Here is a 27,965-nt window from a genome sequence, read left to right on the forward strand (position 1 = left end):
GCGCCTGATTACGAGGTCCCTTTGCTGGACTCGACCTTAACGGCTGGTCTACACCAGCCGTTAAAGTAGGGACCCACAAAGGGACCTTGTTGCTAAGTACGGTTCCGCAATTTGCGTTACCGTACTTAGCGCCTTCTCCATTCCCATTGAGCCCTATGGGGCAAAAATGGGAATGGGGAAGGGCCATGACGGAAGGGGGAATTACCGCCCCGCCAACTTTGTAATGGGGTGGTAATTCCCCCTTTCTCCATGGCAGAGTCTGTAAGTTACCGGCATGGACCATGGTGCTATTAGCACCATGGTTTTCCGCCTGGGTCGTAATGAGGCTGACTTTCTTTCACCTTCAACAGTCTCCAGCATTACAGGTTATAGTCTACTTCTGAATGTTCTTTACAAGCATCCAGCTCCCCTTCCCCAGCTTTACTCACACCTATTCTGCCCAAGTAAGTACCCAGAAGCCGTAGTGCCACTCTTTCAGCTTTAGGTAACAATGCCACAATTGTATTTTAGGCCACTTGATTGTTGGCAACTTCACAGAGTAGGTGGATAGCTTTGACAAGACTGATTTAACTATGGAAAGGGTTCACCTCTTGGCTTGGGTAATGCTTGCTCTCCTCTTCAGCATTGGGTAATCTCTACTTCTTGGAACAGAATGTCAATTCTGGATAAAATACAACATTCAGTCTTCAAAGTGAAAACATAATTCGATTTTTAAACTTAAAATGATGAACAGAATTGCATTCCTGTGTCTGGTTAAAGGAGATAACCTCTAACTTCCTTCAGAAAACACAATTAGTCACGCGCAACCTTTCTTGGATGCAGTTTTCACTTGATATAACTTGTAACTCTTGTATAACGTCAATGTTAAATATTCTAAATGGATGTCTCAAGCATTCCTTTTTCACAAAGGAAGGACACGCGACTTATTCCAAAAAAGGTTCAATAATGGATGTAACAGCTTTTACTTCTCACACGAACACTACAGCTTTCAGAATAAGCGTGAGTGCTACGTTTACATTGTCAATAGTCAATTTAAGAATATCGAACAACTTCTACTTGCTTTTAACTATACGTAAGTCTCTTCCCGGAGCTTGCTGCAGTTACCGGCAAGGCTTGTTGAGTGAATCCGAATGCCGTGCTTCACTCACTGCCTTCAGGGACACTGCATTTGTGGGTTTCTCTGCTTCCCCGACTTCCTTGACCACTGCTACTACTTCTGGCTCACTTGGGACCCACACCCTTCTCCAACACGCATATGCGGTTCCTTCCTTAACGCCTGTTATAAGCAGGCGTTAAGGAAGGAACCGCAAAGGGAACTCGTAGTAGGGGGTAAGGGTTTAACGGCACCAGTCTCATTACTGGTGACCGTTAACCCTTACCGCCCTACTCGGAATGAGGCCCAATGTTTTTGTTGATAGGAGGGTGCATCGGATTTACAGTGGCATCATGCTGGCATAAACTGCGTGCACCGGAAAATGGTTGACAGTGACAACAGTGTCCTACACTTGGAGATGTTCAGCATGAAAAACTGTTTCTTGGGGCCATTCATATATTATGGGTTCCATCATGTAAAGGGCTTGTGGTGGAAAACTGGCCTATTTGAGCACAGACAGCATGAAAAGTGTTTTCTGGGTTCTGACACATGCTGTGAGCACTATTTTGAAAGTCTTTTTCAGCTCTTCTGTCCTCATCATCCTTGATCTTTCCTCTGCTTTTGACACAGTGAACCACATCATCCTTATCAATTGGCTCTGTGAGAACCTGGGCATCACAGATCAGACCCTGGAGTGGCTGACCTCCTATGTCTTGGACCTCCCCTCCCAGGTCCACCTCTCTCTCTACCTGTGGGATTCTCTTGCCTTAATGCCAGTAAGAGGGAGATCCTTCTCATTGGAACCCCTGCTCTTGCTTTCCCTCTCTCACTTTGGCCGCCTTCCTTGGGGCCTCTTCCTTTGCCTTTCTTAAACTCCACTCTCTCTTTCTCTCCTCACATCTTGGAGGTCGGCAAGAAGTCCCAGTACCAGCTGCACCTCCCCAAAAAGACTCTTCCCTTTATCACTTTCCCCCAGAAGCCCCCTGTCTCCAGAGCCCTGGTTCTTTCTAGGCTGGACTACTGCAACAGCCTCTTTCTCAGCCTGCCTTCCTCTACTCTCCGCCCTTTTCAACTAAACCAGAACAGGACTGGGAGACTTATCCTTGGCCTCAAGCCCAGGGACAGGATCTCTCCAGCCCTGACATGTCTCCACTGGCTCTTGGTGGCTGCAAGTATCAAGTTCAAGACCCTTTGCATTGTCCACAAGGCTTTCTGGGGCCAGGGTCTGCACTGCATCCAACTCTCCCAAAATACCTTCCTTCCCAAGCCCTTTGTTCAGCTACCTCCAACTCTCTAAAGGTTCGATGCTTCTCTAGGCAGAGAGTGGGGGGTAGATCTCTCTTCGCTGCAGGTGCCTCCAACTGGAATGGCCTCCCTGGTCCTCTGAAACTTGAGCCTGATCACGTGAAGTACCGGAAGCAGCTCAAAACGTTCCTCCTCTCTTCTGCTTTCTCTCTCTCCCACCCCTGCTGACCTACATGACCTACCTGTCTGCTGTACAGGTCACCCTTACACTACTTCCGGGCTGACTGTGCACTTATGGGCTGTAACTGTATCCCTACAGTCCCTTGTTCTCCTTGCACTACCCTGCACTACCCAGAGTGGCACTGCCCTGGTTGCACTTACTCAGAGCATTGCTGCCCTGATTTCCCCTCCCCTCTCCCTTGCACTTCCCCCTTACATTTCCCCTTGCACTTCTCGATCTAGCACTTGCACGATTTGAATGACACAAGGCCTAGTGAGATCGTTTTTCTTGTCCTCTCTCTGTCTTCCCTCCCTTGTCGTGTCGTGCCTAGAAACACTTGTGCACAGGCACGATATAAATGACTTATTTCAGATCATATCAAGTTGAATACTGGCGCATTAGAACTCAGGCAGCATGAAAAGCATTTTAGTGTCTCATGCTGGCTTATACTATGGCCAACATTATGAACACGTTTTACAATTGAATACTGACACATTTGATCGTAAGCAGCATGAAAGGTGTTTTATAGGTACATGCTGGCATATAATGTGGGCATAATCTAGGCACCATGAAGATGTGCTTTACAGTTTCAGTGCTGGTATGTATTGTGGGAACTCTCATGAGTGTTTTTTACAGTCGGAATTCTAGCATGTATTGTGAGTGCAGCATGATGACATGTCTTCACAGTGGGAATACGGGCAGATACTGTGGGTGCAGCATCATAACAGTGTTTCTACACTGGGAATGCTGCCAGGTATTGTGAGGAACATCATGAAGGTGTATTGCAGTGGGCGTGCTGGGAGATATTGTCGGTGTAACCTTCTGAAAATGTTTTAAAGTGCTTCTGTGTACTGTTGATGACGTGGCATGTATTGTTTTTCATGCTACTCTATATAACTGATTGCGCATTTTATGGCGTCATACCACGTTTTTCTTAAAAACGTACCTATCTGGGGATTCCGCAAAACACTTGAGATAATGAGGGGGATATTATGAATGCACCTCCACTGAAAATATTCACAGACCACCACAGACCTTGAATTATTTCAGAATGCCAGCGCTCCCCTAGGAGACACCACCCCAAATAAGGCATTAGAAATATAAAGCATACAGATTACAGTCTGACTACTAGATGAAAACGTCTAGCACTAGACCCTGCTCATATGTTAAACAAAAGTCAGAGGCAAGAAACTACTTTCAATTACCTAGAGAGCATTAGGAGTATTACGATAAATTCCTTCCAAACTCAGTAGAGTGCGGTTATAGTGTCACACAAGGTGGGTGAATACGTAGTGGGGTCCTGCCAAGAGAGATGGGCAACCATCTGTCAGAGAGCACCCACATGAGATTCCTTTGCACAGGTTCCACCACCAAAGACGAGAAGGAAGGTGGACACAATCAAGGACATTGCACCCAATGGAAAATGCAGCAGCTGTAGGACCAAGCAAAAGGGTTCTATAAACTGGGCCCGGGCGCCCCCAAGAGGACGACTTCAAAAAGGTCAGAAGACCTGGGAGAGACTACTCATGGCAATGATCACTATTGAAGAGGCTCAGGGATTGCGAATGCAGTTTGGTTTTCAGGTTGGGATTCGGCTTGGTTGGTGTTGGTTCTGAACTCCGCTTAAAGACTCCATTCCTGGAAGATGAATGGAGCTGACCAACAGAATTCACCACAGTAGATGTCCTCTGTTTTGCAACACATGCTGATAAAAGAGGCCACAGCAGTTTAAAAGCATTGATGCAGGGCCAATGAACTCCAGTAGCCTACCTCAGCCCAACAGAAGAGTGTCATGAATATCAATGTCCCAATATGACGTCACACAGCATAATGAGCAACAATAAAGGCCACTCTGAGTCCTGGCACTGCGAGAGCCCTCTCTCAGTATACACAGACCATCCAGAATGGATCATGCCTTCTGAGACCTACGAGCTTCAGGAGGGTGCAAATGCATGTGGACCATGGTGAGCCAGGTGACCCTGCTGGTTCAAATGAGGAAAGCACCTGGTCAGGCGTCTCATCGTTGAGAAAAAATTAGCTTCCTCTTATAGGAGTTGACTTAGGCAAGGAAGTCTTCAGCAGCAGAACGTTCTTTATTGGTCCTCTAGGTACTTCGGTTTCAGGTTAAAATGGGTGATTAAGGAATGTTTCCAAAACATACCTAGATATACACAACGCTAGGCTGGGGCTCACCCCTGCCACCGTATTGGAAACATTGCGTCATTCAACGTTTTGGTGGCCATCCAGTGCTGGGTGGCTGGCCAAAGTCACCTCATGACATCAGTCGTATCTTGGCGGTTGATTTGGGTGAGTAGCTTTCCGTAACCCAACCAAAACTGATCTCCATTCATTCACTGTCCACAGCCTGCAAAAGGGATTGATTGTGTATGGCAATTCCTACTGCCAAACAGTAGGCAGAAGGCCAACAACGCCATTGATCCATGAAGACAGAGCGTACAGCAATAAGAAAGTCATTTCAGCTATTACAAAGCCTCAATTTCATATGGCAACTGTGTGATAAAAGAAATAAAGGTGCAGAGTAATTCACCCTCCCAGGGGCAAAATGGGGGACCTGCGGTCCCTATATTGCTAGCCAGAGGGTCTAGCACCACTACCCAAAAATCAGAACGAAAACCAGGGTCCACCTGTACTGACACCCAAAGGAACTGGTTAGTGCTGCCTATATGAGACGGATTGCCATGGTGAGTGAGGATGGAAAGAGTCTCACCCTCGGAAAAAAAGCACAAAGCCAAAAGCAAACACACTGCGGGTCTCTTGGAATGTGGCTGAATGTTCCCTTTCACAGCCTACCCTGAAGGCAGCACCTTTCTGTGCCATGTGGTCGGGCACAGGGTGGTGCTGGCCAGCTCCGATCTATAGGAGGCAATGAGGACGAGGACATTTAATTCAGAGCCGTTACATTCACAGAACATTGAATGCAGGGGCAATGTATCAGGCATCTCAGGGTCTGCTATCGATTACATGTATAGGCAGGGCACTCTTCCTCGTTCCGGCTCTGAGCATGAGCCCCCAGCAACAGCAAGGAACCAGGCAGCAACGGAGGGAGGAGCCACAGTGCAGTGAGGTCAAGGTAGGTGTGTGTGTGTGTGCATGAGAGAGCGAGGGGGGTATCGAGAGAGGGAGAGAGAGCAAGAGAATGTCAGTGGGTGTGGGGATGAAGTTAGAGGGGTCAATCATATGATATGATTGGTTATTTATAGCGCACTTAATACTCAGACGTTTCTAAGCGTGGACCCAGGGATCGAACCTGTGTTGCTCAGTGTCATATTGCTTCCAAGGTGATCGTGTTGCCCCTGAGCTATCCCCTCGAGGCAATGGGGATGTTTTGGGTGCACTCTTTTTGATATGAGAAAGAGCTGGTATGAGGGACCAGAACTGAAGGAGGGAGAGTGGTATGGTACAGGCATGGGGCAGTGAGAGTGATATGGGGCAGATCCTGGGGACAGGGTCTGATATGAGTCAGAACTGTGGTCATGAGTGGAACATGAACACACCAGGGACAATAGTAGTATCATTCCTATAAGAGTGACACAGTGCAGAGCCGGGTCATTGAAAGTGACATGGTGCAGAACTGGGAAACTGATTTCTTCAATTCCCCCTGTACTATCTCCTGCACCTTCTCGCTGCATGCCCTCTGTTTACAGAAACCAGGCTCATACAACAATTACGCATCATGGCAAACAGAGGCGTCTTTAATTCATTGGCTTGGAAATCAACGAAAACATCACCCTGCATCTAGCAGGTCCCCACCTCACTGACCTGACCCGCCCTCCAGACAATTTACCTTTATACAGCACTCATCACCTGACTTGATAAAGATCAAGAAAACTACTACTAGGCATTTGGGCACGTTTTTCTCGCCTCCCATGAAAACAATGGACAAAGCATCTGGTCGTCCAATCACGGCCACTGTTGCGCACAGGCATCCAGAATTAAGAGTCTCAGTAATTTTGCGCCAAGCGTAGTCAATAGTTCAGTTCCAAATGTTATTTATTTTAAAGATAACAGCCTGGCACGTGTTTCAAGCTTTCCTAGATCTTCTTCTGAGGCTGAATAACACACATAAGTATCCAACGTAAGAATATCCACTATCTCATATCTATATCCACTACATACTTACAGTATATCAACAAATATGTAAATACTGGGACTCTTAATTCTTAACTTTTGATTAAGCAACCTGAAGCCTCTTGGGATAAACACATTTATCGGTTCAAGTGCTGAGGATATCTTTGACTAAATTTGCCACCTGGTTTTCTCAGTAAATAAGGTGGACTGTAATCAAGTTGTTGTTTGAGTTGGGGAACCAGCGTTTGAGGGATTACAAGGGGATGTGTGCAGGTTTTAGGATTACCATGGAGAGACAGTCACTGTACTTTAAATTAATCTCAAAAGTCACCTTCATAGAAACACTTCAGCAAAGCAATAGTTCTTTGCAGACCTAGAAACTTCCACCCAGCAGAAAAGCAGCATACCTTGCTGTCCACAACTCACAACAGCCCAACCTTTCCCTCTATCTCCTATGTGCTGTGGAACCCATCTGCTGATCAATGGCAGCATCAACAGTCGATGGTTTGGCCTGGTTCCCCCAACAGTTGTCTAGCCATGCCTGGAGAACCCATTACATTGTAGGAACAAAGAAATAACTTATTCTTGGTTTACCTGAGAGCAGCAGGGAAGGATCACTGATGATAGGAAAGTTGTGGTGCATGTAAACAAGTTATGAGAAGAGGAATTAACATTATTTGGCATTTTCTGAAGAGGTGGTGAAAGATGAAAATGCTGACAACGAAAGGAAGTATGTGACATTACAATGCATGATCTAAAGAGACATATAAGAAAAATGCAAAAATAGTCCCAGAGAGGCATTTGCATAAATTAAGGGCAGAACCTCCTGGTGAAACCATTGACAATCGTGTTGCTACCCTTCTAGAATGCAATATGCAGATTGAAAGGCGTCATGACTGAGTCGCTGTGTGGTTCGATAATGATGAAGATGGCACGATTTAAGATTCAAGAGAGGTAATGGTCAGCAAAGAAGCAGATTCTACAAGAAGCAGTTGAAATAGCAAGGTCCACAGAACTTTCTAACACATGTATCAAAATTGCTGGTAATAACGACACTCGATGTTATGAGGGGCAAGGATAAGTGGGAATTGGTTACCAGGAATGATGTTGTAATGAGATATGCAATGTTGGGGAGGCCATCCACAGTACTTCAAACAATTACAGGCAACTTGTCCACAGAATGGAAAGCACAGTTTGCCTGCCATTACCCCACTCATGCTTCCATTCAAATTCACAGACACATGGAAAAGCAAATATGAATGACTATTCTAGACAATAAACTCACATGCTTATATATTTTCTTTATTCTCCAGCATGGGGTCTGGCATGGATTCACATGCTCATGAATATTCCCCGTCGTCAGGCTGGGAATCCTCGGTAAAGAAAAAAACCAGTATCAGTTTCGTTTCTGATCTGTCTTTCGTAGTAATAACCAATCACTGGTCTCTGCGTCATACTGACCACAGCCAATGACTGCCCTCTACCTAAGCACCGCCTCTGGCAGCCATCTTCAGATTTATACCGCACGTTCATGTGTTGGGATCCTCGTGCTATTGCTCTCGAGCGTTAGTGCTATTTTTTCACGTTTTTTTCTCAAAAACTTTGTTTTTTTCGGTCAAAAGAGCCTCAAGCTCCACCGACTCTCCATCCGATCAACGGGGACCCGTGTCGGATTCGTCTGCGCCCCTCAAGGGTGAAGAATTCGTCGAGCTACGCTTTTGGAGGACTCCAGAAGCTTCTCAGGCCCGGACATGGCCCAGGAGAAGGGAAGCTTGACGCCCGGAAAGCTGTTCAGGGTCTGCCCTGGATGCCAGCTGCAGAACGTCTTTAAGGAGGACGAACACTCCTTTTGTCTCTACTGCTTACATGAGGACAAGACGCACGTGGAGAAGGACTGTGCGTTTTGCGGTAATATGTCGGAGCGGACCATGAAGGACCGCCATCAACGTCTCGCCAACTGGCTGGAAGGGAAGAGCCCGTCTGGCGAGAAGAAATCCGTGCGGTCTTCTAAGACCTTTGAGGACGCCCTGGCGACGGGGGTCCAACACAAGGCCAAGCACCGCGAGTCCACTGGCACCGGGAGCGCTGAACGGTCGGGCTCTACGGGCGCCAGGCAGGGCGCACCCTCCCCGGCACCTTCAGCCACGAGCCAACGCTCTGGGTCGGGTAAGAGGAAGGGCGAGCACCCGGCGAACCTCCTGGAGAGGCCCCGGTCGAGCTCGAAGGCCCCATCGGAGGGGGAGCGAGGCAGTGTCCCCCCCTTCAAGGATAAGGCGGTGAGCGCACCTAAGGTGGTGAAGGCCTTAATCCATCCGGCCAAGCCCTCTATCGAAGCTGTCACGGCGGCCCTGGCTCAGCCTGTGGAGGCTACACCAGTGGTGGCGACCTCGGGGCTCAGAGTCTCCCTGCCACCTCGGAGGGAGTCCTCTTTTGTACCCATCGATAGGACCCCCGTGAAATCCCCGGCGGGGAAGAAAACGGGGGGGGGGCAGGGCGTCGTCGTAGATTCGGCTTCAACCTCGGAGGAAGAGCTGATCGAGGTCTTAAGCCAGGGCCTTGGCGTGGAAGAAGACCGGCCCGTCGGGATGGATCCCGACGCAGGTGACGACGACATCGTCGAGGGTGCCGACGGGGCCCCTGATCGCCCGTCGGATTCCCCTCTGCCAGCGCCGCAAGACAACTCGGCGGCCATTTTGTTGGCTATACAGTCCTTATGCTCAGAGATAAGGACGAGACTACCGTTGCCGACGGAGGAACCTCTCCCGTCGGGGGATCCTGAACCGGGACCTTCTGGTGTTCCCCCGCCCAAGAAAAGAAGGATTCACCCTCCACCTCCTTTTCAGCCGTCGCACCCCGTCCAGCCCTCCTCCCCGTCCACCCGAGGGGATGATACGGGGACTGACACGGCAGCGACGGGCACGGACGACGAGGTATACGACGAGGATCTACCGTCGTCACCTCCCACCAGGGCTTCTCCGCCCGACGAGATTGGATCGTTCCACTCCATGATCGCCAGGGCATCCGAGCTTTTCCAACTCTGCCCTGAGGAGAAGAAAAAGGAAGGATTCCTTTATCAACGGCGCGAGGCCAAGAGGAAGATGGTCCTCGCGGTGCCTCTACTGAACGACATTTGGGATGAGGGCCTCGCCCTCCTCAAGAACCCTTCCACGACGCCAGCTAGAAGAGACCGGTACGAGAAGAAGTACCGGGTCCTGGACGCGGCCCCCCTGTGCCTCCGGGCGCAGCCTATCCCGGACTCCGTCGTCTCCGTGGCGGCCAGGAAGAAAGCGGGGGGGGGTGCGGCCTCCACATCGACTTCCCCACCGGACGGCGAGGGAAAGAAATTGGACACTATGGGACGCAGGGTCATCTCGTCTGCAGCGACGACGATTAAAGCGGCCAACGCCTTGGCTATCGTGGCCCGCTACAACAGGGAGCTATGGTACAAACTGGCTCCCCTGCTGGACTTCCTACCAAACGACAAGAGGGCGGATGCCCTGGAGATCCTACAGGAAGGTGAGGTGGCGTCGGACCACGCCATCACTATTGCGACGGACATCGCCGACACTGGGTTTCGCCAGTTGGGCAACGGCGTGTGCCTTAGGCGGCGTGGATGGCTCAAGGCTACGGACTTCCGTCAAGACGTACAGACCAGAGTCCTGGACATGCCGTTCGATGGGAACAACCTGTTTGGGAAAACAGTGGACGATTCCCTTCAGGCCATTAAAGCGGACACTGAGATGGCCCGGGCCCTTGGGGTTCTGCAGCAACGACGGACGCCCTTTCGGAGCAGCGGAGGCAAGGGCGCCTCCAAAGGTTCCGGCGGCGGTTTCTCCACCTACCGTCAGGCGGCCCGCTCGTCGTCTCAGGAGGCCTACGGAGGACGAGGCAAGTCTGGCGGACCCCGCCGTTGTCGCCAAGGAGGTCAAGGCGGCAATGCCTCGTCGAAACAGGATTGAACCGGCTGTGGGGTCGGGCCCCCACCGAAGCACCCCGGTGGGAGGCCGGCTGGCGAGCTTCATCAGCGTGTGGGAGTCCATCTCCACCGACCGTTGGGTGCTGGACGCCTTAGCCCGGGGTCATGCGCTCGAGTTTCAAAGAAGGTGCCCGCGCGTCCCCCCCATGGCCAGGAAAGAGCTTCACGTCCCTCAGCTTCTCCTGGAGGTAAGGGCGATGCTCAGGAAGGGCGCCATCGAACTCGTCCCAAAGAGGCTTCGGGGCTCCGGAGTTTACTCGAGATACTTCCTCGTGAAGAAGAAGACAGGAGGATGGCGCCCCATCCTAGACCTGCGACGTCTGAACAAGTTCATCAAGGCGCAGAAGTTCCGGATGGTCACCCTCCAGCACGTCCTGGGTCAGCTGGAGGAGGGAGACTTCCTGTCGTTGTTGGATTTGGAGGATGCCTACTTCCATATTCCCATCCTAAAGGGGCACCGGAAATTCCTCAGGTTTGTGGTCCAAGGGCGTCACTATTAGTTCAAAGCCCTCCCCTTCGGACTACGGTCGGCACCCAGGGTATTCACCAAGTGCCTTGCACCGGTGGCGGCGCAGCTGCGCCGCGAGGGGATCCACGTCTACCCCTACCTGGACGACTGGCTCATCCGAGCCAAGACGAGGGAGCTCGCCGTGGAGCACACGGCAAGGACCGTCCAACTTCTCACGGACCTGGGATTCTCCGTGAACTACGCCAAGTCCCACCTGGTACCCGCGCAAAACGCACTGTTTCTGGGAGCGAAGCTCGACACAGTGTCCCTTCTGGCCTCCCCGTCGGAGGAAAGGGCCAGGTCCATCCTGGGCAAGGTACAGCGGATGTTGGTTTCCGACGCGGCCAAGGTGAGGTCCATCAAGTCCCTCCTCGGAATGATGTCTTCTTGCATCTACCTCATTCCCATGTGCAGGCTTCGGATGCGCCCGTTGCAGGAGTTCCTGGACGCGCGCTGGATCCAAACGACGGGCGGCTTCGAGGAGAGGATCACACTCGACGAGAGTTTCCGCCGAGCGGTCCGGTGGTGGGGCACCCGCGCGCATCTGACGGCGGGCATGGACTTCCAGACCCCAGACCACCAGGAGACAGTGACCACGGATGCCTCCCTGGAAGGGTGGGGAGCGCACACCGAAAATCTGCACGCGAGAGGCCTTTGGCTCCCGACGGAGAAGTCCCTCCATATCAACGTCCTGGAGCTCCGTGCAGTGTTCTGGGCCCTCAGGTCCTTCCTTCCGTCCCTCAAGGGCAAGGTGGTGAGGATCTTCACTGGCAACACCACCACCATGTTTTACATCAGGAAACAGGGCGGAACCAGGTCCCCAGCACTGTCCAAGGAGGCGCAGGACCTGTGGCATTGGGCCGTCGCCCAAAGGATGTTTCTGGTGCCGTTTCATCTGGCAGGGATAAAAAACACCATCGCCGACTCACTCAGCAGGGAGCTGCGCTCGTGCCACGAGTGGGAACTACGGCAGGATCTAGTGGATCGCCTCTTCCGACCGTGGGGCACACCCCAGATCGACCTGTTCGCGACGGCGACGAACTCCAAGTGCCGGAGGTTCGCCAGCAGGTTTCCCCAGGCGAGGAGCATGGGCGATGCTTTCTCGTTCCCCTGGGAGGGCCTGTTCCTCTACGCGTTCCCTCCTTTGCCACTGCTAATCCGGCTCGTCAACCAGCTCAAGAGGTCACGGTGCAGGATGATCCTCGTCGCACCTGCGTGGCCGAGGCAGATATGGTTCCCGGACCTTCTGGACTTGTCAGCGTCCCCGCCAATCAAGCTGCGGGTGGACGTTGATCTACTCTCCAGGGAAGGAGGCGCCATCCTCCACCACGACCCGAAATCGCTGAACTTGCAGGCCTGGCTCCTGCAGCGCTAGAGTTTGGGGGATACGACATACCGGCCGACTGCAGAGAGGTTCTTGCAAAGGCCAGGGCGTCCTCGACTCTTAAATGCTACGGACACAAATGGAAGAGGTTCTCTGTCTGGTGCCACGCACAGAAGATTAACCCTCTACGGATTACGGCTCCCCAGGTACTGCCGTACCTGCTGACGCTGGCCAAAGCTGGACTGGCACACGCGTCCATCAAGATTCATCTTGCTGCGATCTCCCGATACACCAGAACCACGGGGCGGACGTCCTTGTGGTCTCATTGTCTGGTGAAAGAGTTCATGAAGGGACTGTTCAGATCGTTCCCGCCTGTGAAGGCTCCGGCCCTGGCGTGGGAGCTCAACGTGGTGCTGACCAAGCTCATGGGACCTCCGTTCGAGCCTCTGCACTCGGCCCCGTTGAAGTTTCTGTCGTGGAAAACAGCGTTTCTTGTGGCCATCACCTCCGCACGACGGGTGGGAGAGATCCAGGCCCTTTCCTGCAAGGCCCCGTACTTGACTTTTCACGACACGAGGGTAGTGCTCAGGACGCACCCCTCCTTCATGCCCAAGGTACCGTCGGACTTCCATCTCAACGAACCCTTGGTGTTGCCTGTGTTCTTCCCGTCGCCTTCGTCGCCGGCTGAGAGGACTTTGCACTCGCTGGATGTGGCTAGAGCACTGAAGTTCTACGTGGACCGCACAAAGTGTTTTCGGAAGACGTCACAACTCTTTGTGAACTTTGGACCTGTCAATCAGGGGAAGGCTCTCTCGAAAGCTTTCATTTCCAGATGGCTCTCCGGCTGTATCATGTACTGTCATCGGTTGGCAAACCGACCGCTGCCTGGCCGTCCGAGAGCCCATTCCACCACAGCGATCGCAGCTACCACGGCGTTCCTTTCTGGTGTGCCCCTGCTGGTCATATGTAGGGCTGCTACGTGGAGGTCGACGCACACCTTCACGAAATTCTACTGCGTCGATCGGGATTCCAGGGAGGAGTCCAGGGTCGGCCAAGCAGTGCTGCGCAACCTGTTCGCCTGAGGTGAGCCTGGTGAGGAGGTAAGATGCTTAATGTTGAGTTTGATGTAATGCTTAATGTTGAGCCTTTGCCACCTCCCGTGGTTGTGCATGTGTGTACTGCTATGTATTCTTTATTCATGAGCATGTGAATCCATGCCAGACCCCATGCTGGAGAAGGAACAAGTTACTTACCTGTAACTGTTGTTCTCCAGCATGGGTCTGGCATGGATTCACATGCGAACCCTCCCGCCTACCCCTCTGCGGCTCTTCACTTGGTCATACTGCCACTTCACATGCTTCCAAATCTGAAGATGGCTGCCAGAGGCGGTGCTTAGGTAGAGGGCAGTCATTGGCTGTGATCAGTATGACGCAGAGACCAGTGATTGGTTATTACTACGAAAGACAGATCAGAAACGAAACTGATACTGATGCTGATTTTTTCTTTACCGAGGATTCCCAGCCTGACGACGGGGAATATCCATGAGCATGTGAATCCATGCCAGACCCATGCTGGAGAACAACAGTTACAGGTAAGTAACTTGTTCCTTATTAGTGCAATGGTTTATCAATAAACCTTTCACCGAATGGCACATTTCATACAACAATACAACGGTTGATGAATACAAATATATACAACAATGCAAAACAAATATTATTATCCATTAAAATATTTAAAACATCGAATGTACCTGCGTTTTTCCTCATAAGAAATTAACTGTCCTCACTAGTGCAATAATTCATGATGTTTGTTGAGCTGCCATCAAGCAATTCTATAAGTGCGCTATGCTCACGTGGGACAAGTTATGAACACACGTTTTAAAATACTTTTCTCTTAAATCTTGGGTTTGCTCACAATTAAGTATGAGGTGCCGGAGAGTTTCTATTTCTGCAGTCTATTATAGTTTGCAGGCATGCCTTTCCCTTTGTAATTTAGTACTTGTCCCATATACCTCTAATGTTAATATGAGGTTTAAATGAAAACACAGATAAATAATTTGGAATCTGTAAGAGTGAAACTGCAGAACGAGGTTGATAGGATGTTGTCTTCTCATCCCAACAAGGACAACAACTGTCATTTTAAGTTCATAAACCTTTATACCAAAACATTGTTTTTTCAAGCCAAATGCGATTTAGGTCAGCAAAAAGGGAATTTCCCAGAGGTTTTAATTATTACTATGAAGCTGTAGTTTTTTTCCAAAGAATGTGAGCCTTGATGGCATTGGAACAGAGTTTGGGTTTCTTATACTTTGCTCTGTAGATACAAATTGACATTGATGTTCATAAAAAAATATTCAAACAATGTACAGAATGGAATTATAGTTGTCTACCTGAAACTCAATTGCCCCTTATGATATGATATGTTATTTATAATGTGCTTAATACCCAGAAGTTTCTAAGCACGGACCTGGGGATCGAACCTGTGTTGCTCCGTGTCATCTTGCTTTCAAAGCGATCACGTTGCCGCTCAGCTATCCTCCCGAGACAACGGGAAGTTGCCTAAAAGTGAAGCAGTCCCAGAATAAAGTTGTAAACAAGCAATTTATTCATCCGCACCCTTACACTGTCTCAGGCATTCCAGGCACTCGCCACTCGGACACAAATAATACACCAGACCAGAAGTGGAATGAAAACAGCATTGTAATGCGAACCCACACCAGTGCGTTGGAGGGCTGCATTCACTCTGCCCCTCCCAAGCCTGTCTCATACTTATGTACAATTCAGAAGCTACACATTATTCCCCTCCCATTAGCACCACATATCATAAAATTTCCCGCCAGGGTGAAAGAAAGCACATTTCATAACAGCAGATTGTCTTTGCATGGTAGCCTCTTAGCAGCCTTGGGACTTGAGTCAGCAGCTTCATCATTGTGTTCATTCTCAGGCAGAGCTGTTAGCATGCCTGGCACTCAGAGGCATTACGCATTCCACAGCTCGGCGATCCCTTGGCTTGGGCATTCAGCTGTAGGCCAGTCAGTATGACAAATCAGTAGCCCAGTCTTCCTGCATTAGATGTACCTCAATAAACCAAAAGAAAGTGCAGAATCAGAAATGTAACATGCAAAAGGCAACACAACCATTCCTTCTTCAATGTCAATTTGAGTTTAGCGATTCTTTGAGAAGACTGTTGAGTCTCTCCCTTACACTGTTTGCTTGCAGGCGATAAGCAGAAGAAAACTTGTGTTTTTAATGCTAAGCAATGGGCTGATCTGTTCGAATACTTCATTAACAAAATGGGGCCCATTGTCAGATCTCAGTACCTCACATACTCCCCATCTAGGAAAGACTTCTCGGAATAAAAACTTTGCAGCACAAGTGGCATCAGTGTGTTTACATGGACCAGCTTCAATCCATCTCGGAAAGGGGCACACCACCACTATCTCATATCTATGTCCACTACATACTTACAGCATATCAACAAATATGTAAATACTGAAAAGGACCGTTCGGTCGAGGAATCACTCCTCGGATTTTGTCGCAGTGTGTGTCCAGCAGTAAACATTTGACATACAATGCAATTTACTATTTAAAAGGCAACATGTTCTAACAGATACGGTATGAACCAGTCCTCCAAAATAGCTTCTATGAGGCCTTCTCTAGCTAAATGCGCAAGGTAGTGGAGCTGTTCAAGAGCTACCCTTAATAAGGCTACAGGCATCACCAGCTTTGCGGTGCTGTCCTGTCACCACAATGCTTCAGAGGGGGATAAAAATAACACCCCCTCCGTTTCCATAATTCTTTCTCTTCCTGTGGAGCACTGCCTTGAACTTCCATCGACTGTGTTCTGGACAAATGAGTAAACCCTTTGTTTACAATCATAATCGTGACCACTTTTGCTTTCACATTTGGAGTATCAAAACTTGAAATATCTGATGAATATGCAACCCTTTTGGCCTCTTTGGCTGCAGCTTCATTCCTATGTGAAATAAAATCAGTTCTCTTAGTATGTGCTGCACATTTAACTAATGCGATGGCTACTGGGACTTGCACTGCTTTAATAAGCCTGTCCAACAATACTGCATGTTGCACTGGAGTGCCGTCCGCTCAGAGATAGCCCCTCATTTTCCAATGTGCTAGACCAGTGTGTACGGTTTATGTCACATAGGCATAGTCACTGTACACTATTACTTCCTGCCCTGCGTATTTCTCGAGCGCGAATATAAGCGCCAACAATTCTGCAGCCTGTGCCGAAAAGTGAGACGGTAGTCTTGCACTTACTACCACTTCAAATTCCACATTTGCTCTGCGCCTTACCACAGCGGAACCTAAATGTCTTTCCCCATCAGTTTGATCAATGTTTGAAGACCCGTGAATGAAGAGAACCGCCCTCCGTGCTAAAGCATTCTCCTTCACCCTTGGAATCTCGTCATAAAACTCTTTGTAGTTTGAGCAATCATGCACTTGCTCATCCGCTGTCACAGGTTTGGCTACAAACATGGCAGGGGTCAATATTTTAAACCTGATTATAACTTAACTATACTCGCCATAATACTATCGATCCCTCTGCCTGCTGGATGCTCTACAACACTACAGTACCCTGACACGGACAATCAGTCAGCAAGGGCCCTTCTAATTTGTGTCTTCATGCACGGTTACACTAACGTATCCTTCTTCAGAGATTCTCGAGTCTTCTCAACCCCAAAGTCTTTCTTTAACGGCTAGTAGCCCCATCCAAGAGCAGGGAGTGCTTGGACCAGGCAGACCTTTGTGAACTCGGCATCTGCATGGCCTCCTCGGTGTTGCCCTCTTTCCCGACGTCCGTTTGGGAAAGCTGAGTCCCCGTACTGGCCACCAAAAATGTACTGCGTGTTGCCTCAGAACTCACCAGTAAAAATTGAAAAGTAGTCTAAAAAGGAGTGTACGCCAGGAAAGAAGTAACACAATTTATTTTGGGCTCCGATACAGCTGGGAAAGCAAAATTCAAACAGAATGCGGAACAGAACTGCATGAAAACCGCTGTCAAAAGTACGCCCCCAAAATTAATACTTTTTTAAAGGTACAAACTAATTAGCATCAATACACATTGCAACATCAGGTCAATTGCTCAAATGTGGCTAATTGGCAGAGCTATGCTAGTGCTCGATAGCGGGACATACATTATCCAGAAATAATTGGGTCCCTCAAATCTTACCACACTACCATCGACCCCCGCTGCGCATCATGGTCCATTCCACAATTACCATAACATGGTGCCAGAACATTGAGACATTTGAGCAGACCAGCAGATCTTTATTCATCTGCCACAGACATAGCCACCTGTTTCTCATGAGAACACAACCGATCATGACACTACAAGAGCCTTGAACTGTTGACAAGTTATGGATTTAATGTTATAGCTTTGGAACTCTTCAAACTGCGTCCCAGGCTGAGATGTGCTAAGGGGTAATGTCTTGCTTCCTATTGTTACCTTGATCCTTGGTTCCTCTGTGGATTCTGGTGTCACAGATAGTACTGAACACATCAGGTCGCTCTGTGCGTTATCCTATTGTGGATATAAATTCATCCCGGTACCTGTGAAAGGATTTCCTCCTACCACAGTCACACTCCCTAATTTGAGTACAGGTTCTTGCTGGGCTCTTGTATTCATATGGTTTTTCAACAGCTACCTTTCACCTCTTGCTCACTTGATCTCTGCCTTCTCTCCTCATTTCCAGTGTTACACAGTAGTCACACAACTCTTCTTCAAACTCCACTCTTCCTCCTCCTTTTCCTCATCTATCATCCTTGATTGCTTGTCTGATATTCAGTCTTGGTGCAGTAAGAATGGGATCCTTCCTATTGTGACACCTGCTCCTTGTTTCCTTCCTGCACTGTGGCTATCCTCTATGGCCTTACCCACCTCTCCTTCCACTGAGGCCAGAAACCTTGGGGTCATTTTAGACCCCTTGCTCTCCTTTACTCCTCACATCCTGAATCTTGTCAAGAAGGCCCACTAACACCTAACCCTCCTCGAGGGCATTCTCCCTTTCCTCACCTTCCCCCAGAAGCTCAATGTCTCTAGAGCTCTGGTCCACTCCACGCTAGAATACTGCAACAGCTTCTTCTTCACTCTGCCTCTTTCTTCTTTTCGTCCTCTTCAGTTAATCCAGAATAGTGCTGCAAGACATATCTTTGGCCTCATGCCCTGGGACCTTATCTCTCCAGCTCTAAAATCTCTCCACAGGCTCCCAGTTGTTGGAAGGATCAAATTCAAGACCCTTTGCATCAGCCACAAGGCTGTCTGGGGCCTGGGACCTCACTACTTGCAACTCTCTCTCACTAAATACTCTCCCTTCAGATCCCTATGATCTTCTGGCTCCAACTCTCTGCTGATCAAATGCTTCTCCAAGCAGAGAGCAGGGGGCAGATCTCTCTCCTCAGCTGGCTCTCTCCTATCGAACAACCTCCCTCTGTCTCTTCGTCTTGAACTGGACCCTCAAGTTCCGCAAACAACTCAAGACCTTTCTCTTCTCCTCCTTCCCTCTTCCCCTCCTGTGCTAACCATCCCATCTGTCTCTGAGATTGGCGGCCTGGTCCCTCAAGAGTCCAATAGGGTCCTGGCCTTCTGCCCAATCGCCCACAGCACTCACTACTTGTCGGGTGGTTGTCTCCGTTCTGCACTTACCTTTGGGCGGTAGACCTCCCTCACATGTGATGCCTCACCCATGCACTTAAATGTTGCCTCTCCAAAGGGCACCTCTGGCACTTCCTACCCTAGGGAACCCTAATTGCACCTACCCCTGCCCCATGACCCCTTTTTTCTCTTTTTTCTTTCATTGCACTTGCATGCTCCGAATGTCACTAGTAGACCTAGTAGGACCGCTTTTCTTTATATTTACTTATTGCAATTTCATTGTTTATTTGCTCCCTTGTTCCCTTTCCTTGTGCCTCATTGAAACACTGGGCCTCATTACGAGGTAGGCGGCCACGGAATGAACGGTGCCCGTAAGGGACCGGCACCGTTAATTCCAGGCCGCCACATTACGAGGTCTGCAGCAGGTCCCGCTCTGCACGCCTGGTCAGACCAGAGGTGCAGAGCGGGACCCGCTAGCAGACCAGGATGCTAACAGCAGACCCGTCATTAACGGGCCCGTTGTTACCATCCTCCCCATTCCCATTGAGCCCTATGGGGGCTCAAATGGAAATGGGGATGTATCGGGTCCCGCGAAAGGGAATTACTGGGCCCTCCAAGGTCAGAATGGCCCAGTAAGTCCCCTTTTGCAGCACCCAGACAATAGTTTGGAGGTAGCCATGACACTAAAAACAGCATGGCTACCTCCAAACTCGTAATGAGGCCCACAGCATTTTTTTTTTTACTTTAGATTTTACAACATGTAATTTTCAAAATAAATTCACGAAAAATTAATGAATATGAAATAAATAATGACATTCATCTTTAAAATGTCTCCTGATTTGCAGTTTGTGAACCAGCATCTTCTTTCCTTTTCTACAGCATAGAACGTAATAAGAGAAAAAGAACACCAGAAACATCAAATGTCTCCTACTGGTAACTATTCAATGATTTCATATGATAGCAGAATTAGATACATATATGAAAATTACTTTTGTTGTAGTCTTACGGTACTTTAGGTTCTTTTGTCATTCCTACTACTAGCAAGGTATGATTGTACAGTATCTTCTGTATTTAACATGAAAGCCCTTCTTCTCCACTCCCCCCTGACTCTCCTTCCCTACCTCTCCCCCCTCACCCTTCCCCTTCCTCCCCCCTCCTGCCGATGACCATATTGGATGCTGTAACCACCCAAAAGCGTTAAGATCCCTGAGTTCTCCCCCCAATAAACCCCCCCGAGCAAATTGTTCTGTATCCTGTACCACTGGTTTGTTTCAAGTTTGTAAATATGCTTCTGTCTTTTTTGTACTATTGTTATAATGTAAAGCGCTTTGGTGTAAAGCGCTATATAAACTCAATAAACATAAACATAATCATGAACATAAACATAATACAAGATCTGGTTCCATAATACTCCTGTACTCCTGTGTAAGACTCTTAAGTCCAGGCATTATTTTCTTACTGCAGCAATGAGGAAAATGGCATTCCGGTATTAGATGCTCGAGTGGGGTACTTTGTGAAGTTTTATCTTGTTAGTATATGCTTTACTAGGAACACATATGCTTTTCTGCTGCAATGTGCTACTAGCATTTGGATATGAACACACTGGAGGGAGGGCTCTGTTGATTGCTGCCTGGGTGCATGTGTACCCTGAGACATGTGTGCCTTCTGGTAGAACATGCCATCCCTTTTCACAGTAAGAAGACCACTGGCATACTGTGAAGCCTTGGTACAGTGATTGTTACCATGCCATGATAGCAGCCACCAGCCTGATCGAACAAATACAGCCCCTGATATGAGCATCAGCTTACAGAGCAAAGAGCACTCCTAGATAATATGGCTGCTCTGATATATGAATGCCTGGAGACCGCCCCTCGGTGGTAGCAGTGCTCGTTATAAATCAACATAACATAGCATACCTCAGCATCACAACTGACAAACTGAGCAGTGCAGGTATGCTTCGTCAGTAACACTAGCATATTGCCTTTCACAAGCCTGTTCCACCAGCACCACTGAGCATTGAGCAGGACAATTAATGTGTATGTATCATTACACTAAATACACCACCTCTGTTAGGCAAGATTGTATTCAGTACCCTTTGGGTGCACTATAACAACTCTGACTTCCTGGCAATAGGAACCCAAACTTTGATATAAGTCTGTACTACACAGTTGGTAGCATGTTGAGCAGTCAGGCCTATCTCAAGAGGGCTCAATGTGAGCTGTAGGGGAGTTACACAGAGATTTACAGTGACAAGTATTCAAATAAACTCTTACACACAAGGTTTATTGATTAAACAATTATTAATTTATTTAACAGTCAGTTTGAGTAAGACTTCTTCAGAAGGAGCCAATATAATAGTAACACACAAATACACTCCAAAATACACACTCTGAGTTTCCCTAAATCAGAAAATACCCACACAGACACTTCCTACACCCTCAGGTGACCTCAATAGCTAGGACACTGTGTACATTAATATATCACTCTTGCATTTAGGGCAATACTTAGGAGGATGGCAAAGAAAAAGATTATTAGAATAAAACAAGCGATCTCACAAATGTTCTAAAGCAGGTAAGTACTTTTGGTAACCCCAAGTGCAACGTAAGTCAACCCCATCCTGGAAAGAGGGCTACACACAGAGTCAGAGGTAAGAAGAGTTATTCAGGCAGCCAGGCCAGGTCAAAGTCAATTTGACAAAGGTCAAGGTGAGCTGAAGCACTTCTTGCAGGTAGGTAAAAGTCTTGCACACTGTTTCAGAAGTCTTTGTAGAAAAAGAAGAAATCAAAGTAGGGTCAAAAGATGATTAGGCTTGTGAGGTAAAGAAGCTGTTAGTAACTCTACAGAAGCAACCCAGACAAGTCTCCACTGAGAACAAGTGACGTTACACAACAAGAGGTAAGTTCTCTTAGACTTTACAGTACATCTCTCTGGTTAGAAGAAAAGGGCTTTGGCTGGCTTCTGTTCCTGTGCAGCTCTGCAGATCCTGTGTTCCTGGGCCTCAGTTGTGGGAACAAGAGGGAGGACGTCTGGAGGACTTCTGCACTGCATCGGGATGGTCGGCGACAGAAAAGGACCAACTTCTATTCAGTGGCACTTTGCGGTTTCAGCTCCTCGCGTCTCAGCAAACAGCACCACTGCGGACTCGGGCTGTTGAGATGGGCTTTCATTGCATCTGGGGTCCAGCACTCTGTTGAGGTAGCTCAGGCTCGGTCAGTCCTGCTTCCTGGGAGTCCGGAAGGATCTTCCTGGAGCTCTTGGCCAACTTAAAAGCAACACACACAATCTGGTGTTCCTCTCTCTGGCTCTTCGGTTCCAGCAGCAACTGCAGTGGAAATACAACCAGCTTCGAGAGGATGTCAGGTGGCTTACTTTGGAGTTGATTGGTCCCCCCAACTTAAGGGGAGAAGTCATCCTTACAGGACTTCTCTAGTCGAAATGAATTTGGAGCTTCAGCACAGCAGCAGGGCTTCACCGGGCAAACCAGCGGTCCAGGAGTTGCAGCAGGCATCTCTTCCAAGTTCTTCTTTGGATTCCTTTGTCCAGTGGTCGATGCTGCCTTCGAAGCCAAAAAGCATCGCCTTTTATGCAGGTTTCTCCCATTCATTCCAGCCTAGCTGTCAGTCACCCAGCATAGTGGCTGTCCTTGCCAGACAGCCAGCCGGCCAATCCCCTAAGAGTGCATTTATGTCTCCAAGGAGACTAAGCACAGGGAGTTTCTGGCTCCTCCCTCGCTTCCTGCCGCCACCAGACACCCTGGAGCCAGAGGCAGGCTTTACTTGTGAATCCCGCCAAAGACAAACTGAACAAAGGGACCAAACCTGGTTTGGTATGCAGAGTAAATCTCAAGAAGGACCAAAGAAATGGCAAAAAAAGAAGACCGGGCCATTTTGACAAAAATGGCACCCTTGGGTGCTTTACCGCAGCTGCGAATGCAGCCTGCGGTAAAAGCACACCACGGTAGTTAAAAGTAAACCACTACCACTAGCCATTCATCGAGGAAAGGGTAACATAAAAATGTTACATGAGAAGCTAAGTAACCCCTACAGCACCCTATTGTAAGATAGTGTGTGCTGGGTCTAAAAAGTTAAAAGTGTAATAAAGCAAATTTCACTTCACTGCTCTTGGAAACAGTAGTTTATCCAAGAGAAGGTATTTAAACCTTGGGGAAATCTGAACGACTTCCCTGTGCCACTGCACTGAAGGTGCTGTGTGACACAATGTAAAGATGATGCCTATGGAGTTTGTCAGACTCCATACTTAACAAAGAAACACAGAGTTCAAATCACGTTAAAAATACATGAGAGTGGGAAAAAGGGTCTCACTCTCTCGAGGTTCAAAATTAAAAGTCCTAAAATCCAGCAAAGTTGCCAGGAGTCTCTAAGGTAGAGAGGAATTAGGACATTTCTGAGAATTCTCCCTAACCTCCTCCAATGCTGCTATGTCAAACTATCCTTGGGATGCATGTTGGCCTGTTGGGAGATTAATGTTGAAAGTGCCATTTAGAATTCATCACGCTTTGGGGCTATCATCACTTACAGGACCCGATGAGTGAGTTTCAAACTGCAACTGTGGTTAATATTTGCTAAGTCATTTAATATTGTTTATTACTATAGATAGCACCCCCACATCCGGGGGGCGTACAGGCCAGAGCAAGCATTTCCCTCCATGTCTGCTCCAGTCTAGTATGGGTGTGGAGGATTCCCTCACAGGTGCGAGAACCACCCACCAACAAGGATTCCATCCTTTCCGTTACCAAGGCTCTGGACAATGTCAACTTGTCATTGTTCTTCAATCCTAACTCTTCTCTCTAATCTCACCCTGTACACCCTCCTCTATACTCCAATTCATGCTTACTCCTCCTTATTCTCGTTTCATCTCTTCGTCACTTTCCAAAGACTTCACCCATTTCGCCTCCAGCAAGAAGAAATTCAAGACACCAACACCACCCTCCATTCTCTCTCTGCCTTGGCCTCTTTCTTCCCTACTAACTATTCTTTCCATCTTGCTCTTGTTCTCCATCCTCCAAACTTCCCCTAACACATTGGCACCCATCCTAATACTCTAACCTGTGACCCTGCTAACCCATTTGCTCCACTAATAATCTGCACCTCTCACCTACTCCCTCATCTCCTTCTTCTTCAGTTTCTCTCTCTCGCCCTTGAAATCTAACCAGCATTTTTTAAAGTAGTGACCGTCTAATGCTTCCTTTATAATCCCTCGGCTGACCCAAATGATCCTACCAACTATCAACCTGTATTACGTCTACCAATCAATGTATCTTCAGTAGGATTTCCTCCTGATAGAAACTAACAACCTCTATGATCCTTTCCAATCTGGGTTTCACCGAATAATCCTTCCGTCATGTTCAAACTTTAACACACCTGCTCACCACTGCAACCTATCCTCTCTCCTTATAGTACTAGATCTATTTGTTGCGTTTTTGATACTACAGACCACTCCTCTCATCCTCTAATCCTTACAGACCTTGGAATTCAGGGCCCGGCTCGCAAATGAGTTCCCTCCTACGTCTCTCATCGACTGTTCTCTATATCGTGGAATATGGGTACCTCTAATCTAACTCCATTTTCAGTTGGTTATATTTAGCGCATGAAGAAATAAATTCACACAAAAAAAGATAGATAATTGTCCTTAATAACCCCACCGTTTTTTGTCTCCTCCAACAAGCAGTAGGGCACTAATATCATATTATATCCTCTTACACAAGTCATACAGTGATCCATTGGCCTTTTAGCTCCACTTCACATTTGTTCATTTTTTATTAATACAAATGCCCGATAATGAATCTTCCCTGGCATACATCAGATTTGGCAAATGGTAAGGGCCTGCTTAGGAAACAAAAGTTATGCACACATCCTAGGAGCCCACTGCAAAACGTATGATGAGCCCTCTGTGTTCCTAATAACTAAACGAAATGAGTTTGATCTTTTAAATGACCTGGAATCTGTCAAACCTCTCCCACCCATCCTTCCCACATCACAGAAAGTGTGCAGTTTTTGCAATGATTTTCCTTTCACCCCAAAATTACTAAAATTCTTCAAGAACCGCAATCTTCTGTAGCACTATTGGACCATTCACAAAACTCGGATGGAGAAAATATCCCAGTGTCTCTAAACAGATTTGAATAACTTAATTAAGAAGCTTTCATTATGGGCCTAGGTAAAGCTAAACTATCAGACTCGCCTTACGACATAAGACCTGCCGCCATCATTAAACATGCAGGTCCCTTTTGTCCACCCCCTGCCTTATATCTTTAATGCAGCTCCAACAAAAGGAGTAATGCCATTGGATTGGACAAAGGCAGTTGTCTTATCTTTGGATACAAAAACTAAAAATAAACTAAAAGTCATAGGGTAGCAATCAACCGTTTGAATACAAGCTGCCTGTGTCTGGAGCTGAGTTTCATACTCGACCTTCAACCTTCAATTTTCTATGTAATAAAAGGGTCTGTATTTGTATTTATTGAACAAAGAGACAAGACCAAAATCATAGAAGAAGTTGCCAAGCAGAAAAGTAATCTTGAAAAGGCTCTACTGCCCTCTCCTCGCTTCTGAAAACTGTTTTAATGTCTTAAATCTGCCAGGTATCTGAAAACCTCACATTTATATCTGTACGTGACAGATAAAGGCATGATATTTTCTTCCCTCAATATTTATTTATTTATTTTTATTTATTTTTTCATTTGTATAGCGCACACAAACCCTCAGGCATCAGGGCGCTGGAGAGAACAAGTTACATGTAGCCCGGACTTAGGGAGCACCAATAGCATAATACATAGTGGTTACATTCAGCAAGTACTACACATCACACCACGTACCTAATTCGATGGGAGGTTCATGTTGAGCAGGTTAGTCAAACAGCCATGTGTTAAGGGCCCTACGGAAGGCCCAATAGAATTTCTCCGCCCTTACTGCATGTGGGCGGGAATTCCATTGCTTAGCAGCAATGACAGAGAAACTTATCCCACCTGCTTTGGCACGTTTGAACTTAGGTTGAACCAGAATATAGGTGTAAGCGGTTCTGGTGGGCCTGGTCGAGTGAGTCTTGGCGATTCTTTGAATGAGATAGGCGGGGCAGATTCAGAGATACATCTGTGGGTGATTGTGAGTGTCTTTAATGAGATTCTTTCTCGGATGGGGAGCCAGTGTACTGCTCTGCAGGCAGCTGATATGTGTTCTGATCTGGGAATGTTCAGGGCAGCTTGTAGGGCCTTATTTTGGATGGTCTGGGGTTTTTGTATGTTTTGGGCCGAGATACCAGAGAAGAGTACTTTACAATAGTCCAGCCTAGCGCCCACTACTGCGCGGGCAATCGGCAGGCAACTGTCTGTAGAGAGGAAGGGTACTTAGGAGTGTGGTTGAGTAGGCTGCTGAGGAGGATTTAGCATTTATTTGATGGGTTAGGGAGATTGTAGTGTCACGTTAAACTCGAACAGTGTTTACAGCTGGTGAGACTGGGATTAATGTGGCAAGCAGAAAACACAACCTCCCAATGATCCACTTATCCCAGGAAAGTGTTTCTGCCCGCCGTCTGCGCAGGCCTGATACAAAGAAGTGGAAGAAAATGAGCAGTGGCTACCAGCATAGTCTGAGGTCTTTGGTTGCTATCTAAAACTGGGAACTAAGCATCAATTCTATGTCAAGACCGGAGGCTCACATTATGCGTCTCTTCCTTTATTATTACATGTAAGGAAAAGCTCAGCAGCAAGATATGTTGTGCACCTTATACATTAAACACCATAAAAAATGTATCCCAAGTCTATAACAATTCCATAACGGCAAAAAACTCAATTTCCCATGATGCTCCCCAAAGGTCATCTAGTGTTCATAGCCATGTGACACCAGTTCTCCAATGGGCGTGTAGGTATCCCCATAAACAGTCCTGACCAAGAAGTAACTTCCTCTTTCTTTGCTGCTCACAGCAAGAGATAAGTTCCCTTCTTGTTCAATTCTGTTTATGTAGTGGATTGGAGCATATTTCATAACTTAATTGTTATCTGCTTATATCCTGGTTTATATTGTTATTATTGCTTAACAGTTATCACGTAGCATTTTGTCTAGAATTGACTTGTGTTTTCTTGTCAGGCGCGTTTTCCTTGTTCTCCTGACGCCAGCTACTAGCGTCGGAGACTAGATTTATAGCGAACATTTTGTTCGCGTATTCCCACTTGCAGCGTTCTTGCTTACACGCTGCAGCGGGTACCGCTGTCACTGCACTGACTTCCCCGGCCTGGAGGAGTGTCTTGCGGGCTCCAGGGAATACGGCGCAGCCTTTGGCAGTGTGCGGCACCGCCCGTGAGCCACCAGGGGGAGCTCCTGCTCTCCCTGGTCCTTTACTTCAGTCTCCGGCGCTTGCGTAGCATTTCCGTTCGAAAATAACGGTTGAAGCGAACGCGGGCACTTGAGCCCTTTACTCACCTTAGCTGTTCCTGAATTTAGAATTATAAAAAAAAAAAAAAAAGAAAGAAGAAAGGGATTCTTCTAATATTCTGCTGCTCCAGCCCCATTAGGGAGCACATATAGGAATAAGAATACAGAACAGGAGTGAAATTAAGTACTCCTCTGCAGAAAAAAAAAAATATATATTAATTGATTAACAACTACTGGGCTGTGAGAGAAGGCGGTCAGTGAGCCCAGAAAAAAAAAAAAAAGAACAGAAGAGAAGATAAAGGTGCTGATAATCATCATGGCAGCGCAGTACTCCCCTCAATCAGATCAGGCTTGGTCTGAGGTGAGGAGGATCCGTGTTTTATTGATGAGATGGCTATGGAAAAAAGCCTTCACAAGGTACTGGGATCCACTGTTGAGAACACCATTAAGAAGGCTGTGACAGGCATGCTCCTGCCGATACAACAGCACCTAGACAATATGGAGGAGCGCA

The sequence above is a fragment of the Ambystoma mexicanum genome, chromosome 6q (genome assembly GCF_040938575.1).
Source record: "Ambystoma mexicanum isolate Mex_15411 chromosome 6q, UKY_AmexF1_1, whole genome shotgun sequence".
In the NCBI taxonomy this organism is placed as follows: domain Eukaryota; kingdom Metazoa; phylum Chordata; class Amphibia; order Caudata; family Ambystomatidae; genus Ambystoma; species Ambystoma mexicanum.